Below are 6,026 nucleotides of genomic sequence, written 5' to 3' on the forward strand. Positions count from 1 at the left end.
GGGTGCGTGTTCATTTGGCCTCTCACTCAGAAACATACCCTCAACCTCACGACCACTTCTCAAAATGATCGCCTTCACATGCTCTCTAGGGTTGGTCTCGGTATTACTCGGTAAGCTTCCATGTGGCCTTTCTGATAGAGACTTCGCAATCTGCCCCAGTTAATTTCCAAGATTATGCAAAGAGGCGGTATGGTTGTGAAGTGTAGCCTCAACAGTTGAAGCTACACTTCGCAACCATACCGCCTCTTTGCATAATCTTGGAAATCAAGTGGGGCAGATTGCGAAGTCTCAGGATGATGGGAGTGGTGCGTAGATATGGGCCTGGAGCTTACATTTAAGCCACTTTCACCACTGAGAGCGCCGAGGGCGACAGGGATGTAGCGGAGGGTTTTGCACCGACGGTGACCGAGACCTCAGGGTGCCCAGGTACCATTTCAGGAGCCTATGATCATATAGAGATGCTCGAGAGCACTTTAAGTGTATTGCGGTCTGAGATCATCGAGATGCAGTCGATACAGTCAGCACAATATGTCGATAATGATGGCCCGTTTCAACTTCTTACGACAGCTATTGAGAAGCAGACCACCAGCCCCTCCAGCATCTCCTTCACCACCTCCACTAGTACCCCTTGATCTAGCAACAGCAGCAGTAGAGGTTCTAGAGCACGGCATCGACACTTGATTTTATTTTCCTCATCTATTATTTTCGCATTTTATTTTGGACTTGTTTACTCAGAAAGGACTTTCTTCTGAGTTTATTTTTATCTCGAGTTGTATTCATTGTATTATCTTTTATATACTTGAGTTATGTTTGTTTTTATTGAGCTTCATTGAACCCCCTAGTCTATGCGTGAAGATGGTCTTATCATCATGGGAATTTAGACTTTGTCATGGGCACGGCCAAGGTGTTTCAGCACTTGGCCGTGTGAGCTTCACAACCCGTTGGAACAACACTCCCAAAGACATAGCTCCATCAAATGCAACACTAGGAGTTAGGGGAGTATTGTTTTGATTGCTTCTCCCATATCTGAATTTAATTGATTTAAATTATGAATGAGCTTGCATGTGTACATTGGGGACAATGTACAACTTAAGTGTGGGGGGAAGTTTCATAGTGCACGTATCTATTTTATACTAGTTTTGATTGATATACATGCTCACATAGCCAACAGTGGTTCACCTTAGTTGCATTGATTGTATTATTGAGTTTAGGAGAATTTTTAACATTGAATGTTTTCATGCTCAAGTTTTTGCTTGAATTTCTAGGAATTTTTGCCCGATCGACACTTGTTGCACTACACATTCTTTGAACTCTTTTGGAAACTTATGTTTGATGTATAAGGGACTAGTTTTAGTTGTTTCTTGTGTTAATTCTGGATAAAATGGAAAAATGAAAAGAAAGAACAAAATAGTTTTGTTGTTTAGTTGTGCTTGTTGGGTGGAAAGAGCTACCACCTATGATGTATGAAGCTACTCTTATAAGTCAGATACTAGTTATGCCCTAATGAGAGAAAGAGCTATCTCATGGGATGTGTGAAAGCTACCACCCCAGTAGAAAGAGCTACCACCTCAAAAGTGTGAAAGCCACCTTAGCAGCCACTTGGGAAAGGGCTACCTTAGAGGATGTGTGAAGCTACTACCACCTTTCAAAAATTTTGTTATTTTTTGTAGATAAATAAGTTCCTTGTACTTAGAGAATTGAGGAGTATACTTTGGGTTGTTTGGAGTGAGTGCACACACTTACACAATTTCGGGTTTGCCATCATTTTTTATTCAAGTTTTTAGCTAGAACATTGATTTTTCGTATTTAGTTTTGAAATTTCCCTTACTTGTAGAATGCTCTCCTTGTATGCTTTGGTGAACCTAAGGCCAACCACTTCCAATATTTCCTTTGTCTATACTTTAATGTTTTAAGTTTTACTTGAGGACAAGCAAAAGCTTAAGTGTGGGGGAGTTTGATAAATTTTTTTGCGATAAGAATATGAAGTGTTCTTTCCTTGTGTTGAGCATTACTTTTCTCGGGTTTTAACGCTAATATGTGTGTATTTATATTACTTTCATGTAGGTACGGTTATGAGACCGATTATGAAAGAAAGAAGCCAATGTGGGTTGTAATGCACCAATTTGGAGGAAATCTTGCTAAGGTTCAAACGCGAAGACATAGGTCGGGTTTGAGATGTGGGAATGTGTGCCAACCTCCTTTTATTCGAGTTAGCACAACTATTTGGAGGAGCCAAAGGGCAGTCACATTCAAGCATTCCTACTTGTGCATATAAAACAAGATCTCCACAAATATGTCCGTTATTGAAGCAAAGGGATCCACGACGTAATTGTGTGCCCGTTTGGGTTACCTCGATGAAAGCATGGATTCGGGAGTATTTCGGGCTAGTACTGTAGTAGGTGCTGTGACAAGAGTACTGTACCAGCACTGTTCACAAACCGCCCAAGAAAACAGGAAAACAGAGAATCCACACAGGTCCACACGCCAGTGTGAAAAATCCACAGGGGCACTCACACGGGCATGTGGGTTCCCGATTCCAGCCCTTTAAAAGCTAATTTCAGCATTCTTTTCTCCATCTTTTCCCCTATCTTTTCTTCTACCTTTTCCCATCTTTGGAGGCGTTGGTGGCTAGGGTTTGGAGAGGCTTTGGCAAAGCTTTGGAGAGGTTTGACGGCCTTTGACACCGCGTTTCCTTCGGAAGAGAGCTATTGGGGGAGCTTTCGTCTGCACTGATCCAGCGAGGTGTGCCCTAGGTTTGACGAAGGGACCTTTGAAAAAGACGCGGCCGATCCACAAGACCTTTGACATGAACATAAGGGGGTTTTCATTCATGGATTGCATCTGTTTACTTTTGATTTCATTATCTATTGTATTTTGCTAGATGGAGAGCTAAACCCCTATTGGCTACTTGGGTATTTGTGAACCCTAGGATGTATTCGTTTCATTGAATCTCTTTATTATGCTTTCAATTATTTAATGTTTATTGTGAGTTCCAATCTTGGAGACTTGATTGTATGAATGCTCCCCTAGAGTGACACTAGAGTTACGAGTTCTTCTTGCCAACTCTTGCGAGTGAGTGAGACACCATGAGAGTTAGACAAAGCTAGATTGGAGAGGGTTGAAAGGATGAGTCAAGAGGTAGCAGAGCATCCCCTTTCCCCTCCGGTGCGATCTATCCTACCTCCATGTTCGAAGAGTTCTTTGTGGCCATAGTAGAGTGAATGGGCTAAGGGATGACGTTCCACTGGGGCTTAGTTGCGAGTGCAACGGAGTGAAACGCTGAAGTGATTTTAGCATCTAGGGCTTAATTATGGCTAGGGATCTTTCACCTGGACCAAAGGGTTAGGTCTATACATAGGAATACGGTTTATCACTTGGAATCCCTAGAGCTCATTGCAATTCTATGCGAGTGCGAGGTTGAGAGGTTATTCAATCTTTCCTCCGGGACATGTATGGAGTTAGGCATGGTTGACCTTAGATTTTGGAACATGTATTAAAGGATCTCCATTACTCATTAATGCATTTGTTAGAAAGCATAATAAAGAGTTTTGCTCTTGAAACGATTGTCCTAGGCGGAACAATATCCGGGTACCCCATTTATCATCGATTGCCTCCCCTATCTTTTACTCGCACCTCCTTTATCTTTTCTTATTTTCATTTTCATTGAGTTTGTTTTCACATCACTTTCAACATATTTTCATTCTAGTTAAATAGCAATCTTGGTGGTTCTAAGCACTATTCCCTGTGGATTCAACTACCCTCTCACCGGGGTATTATTACTTCGACACCCGTGCACTTCCGGTTTACAAACATATTTCGTCGTGTTACCCACTAGGGGGTTTAGCTCTCCATGGAGCTAGTTACAATCAACAATGAAATTGAATGTAAAAACAAGTAATCCATAGAAACCCCTCGATAGTCATGACGATGCCTTATAGAGAAGCCTCATCTCCTCCAAAGGTCCCCTTGTCTGGCCTAGGACACACCTCGCCGGATCGGTGCCGACGAAAGCTCTCCCAATAACCTTCTTCCAAATGGAGCACGATGTCAAAGCCGAAAAACCTCTCCAAAAATCCTGCCAATATATCTTAAAACCCTAACCGCAACCCTCTCTCAAGTTTTGGAAAGAATAGAGAAAAGAATGCTAAAATCGGGGCTGAATCATGGCTTAAACAGGACTAGAATTGGGCATCCACATGCCCCTATAGATTTGCCACACGGGCTTGTGGAATTTCTGCATGGGCATGGATAATTTCCATATGTCTGTGTGGATTCTCTGGAATTCTCTTTTTCGACTGGCTGGGAATAGTACATGCTACTATAATTTGTTAAAGTTTTTGCTATAGTACTATGCTATTATACTGGCCTGAAATGCTCCTGAATCCATGTTTTCAGTGAGATAACGTTAACGGGCACATGTTTACGTCATAGATCGCTTTGACTTTTTCAATAACCAGCCTCATTAGTGAAGATCTTGCTATCAGTACACAAGTCAGGATTCTCAAATGTGACTGCCTTTGTGCCCCTCCAAACCATTGTGCTAGCTTGAATACACTGATGTTGGCACACATTCTCGCATCTTGAACCCGACTTATGTCTTCACGTTTGACCCTTCTCAAGATTTCCTCCAAATAGTCCGTTTATGATCTACATTGGCTTCTTTCTTTAACATTCAGCTTTACAACCCTATATGCATGAAAGTAACACAAATGCACAAGTATTAGCTTTAAAAGCTAATAAAAGTAATGCTCATCAAAAGGAAAGAAGACTTCACATTCTTATCAAACAAGTACTTATCAATTGGATGTCGACAAGTATGTAGATGGCCTTTGATACTTGGGAGACCGTTCTTGCACACTTCCAAGGCACTTATCAATATGGACAGTGGGGAGCTGACACTAAGGGTTGATAACGATAAGTTAACATACCACCTCGCCGAAGCCATGTGACATTCTCTTGACTTTGATGATACGCTTTACTTTCTTGACACTACCGATCAACTAATTAATGAATATGTGCAAAAAATGATGAATCCGGACCCATATGAGGGGTTGCTAGAGCAAGGAATGGAGGATGCAGAAGTCTTGATGCTTGGTCTAGAAGAAAAGATGCCATCTACCCCTGGGATCATGAAGAAGGTGCTCCAAAAGATTAAGCGAGCAAGGACATTGCCCTCAACATACACGAGTAAGCATAATAAAGAATAAAGCACTCAAAACATATGTAGAGGTGTGCAATTGAAACAATACTCCGCTGAACTCCTAGCGGTATGTTTGATGGAGCTATATTTATTGAGAGTTGAGTTCCAATGGGTTGTGGAGCACACACAGCCACGTGAATGTCACATTGACCGTGCCCATGGCTATTCCTCAATTTCCATATCACAAGACCATCTGTAAGAATACATAAGGGGGTTCAGTAAAGCTCAACAAAAAAAAAAATAACTCGAAGTATATAAAGATATGAAAATGAAATACAATTCGAAACAACTAAAAATAAAAGATAAACTCAAAAGGAAGATCGTTTTTGAGTAGTACAAGTACAAAATAAAATGCCGAAATAAAATATGAAAACAAGTAAAGTAAAAGATGCCTCAAGTGTCGGTGTCGGGCACTGGTATCTCTGTTGCTACAACTACTGATGATGATGGTGCCTCTGGTGGTGATGGTGGTGCTAGGGATGCCTAAGGAGTGCTGGGTCTCATCACAAAAGGAGAAGTCGCATCTCGCTTGAGAATCTTCCATAAGATGTAGAGATGCTCCATCACCGCTATGTGGTTCATAGCCTATGTCATGCAAACCTCAGCTATCTCTGTCCACAACACCCCCACCGCACTCTTAAGCCTCTGAAAATGATCATAGGCTTAAGATGTAGAAAACATTTGAACTAGTGGTGGCTCCTGTATTGCAGTTGGTACCTCGGTCTCCATCTGCTTAGGCTGTAGCTCATGCGCAGGCTGAGACCCCTCACCTGTATCACCCTCCACCTCGGCTCTCTCAGGTGGGGGCATGATCATCACATAAACT

The sequence above is a fragment of the Dioscorea cayenensis genome, chromosome 1 (assembly GCF_009730915.1).
Source record: "Dioscorea cayenensis subsp. rotundata cultivar TDr96_F1 chromosome 1, TDr96_F1_v2_PseudoChromosome.rev07_lg8_w22 25.fasta, whole genome shotgun sequence".
Classification (NCBI taxonomy): domain Eukaryota; kingdom Viridiplantae; phylum Streptophyta; class Magnoliopsida; order Dioscoreales; family Dioscoreaceae; genus Dioscorea; species Dioscorea cayenensis.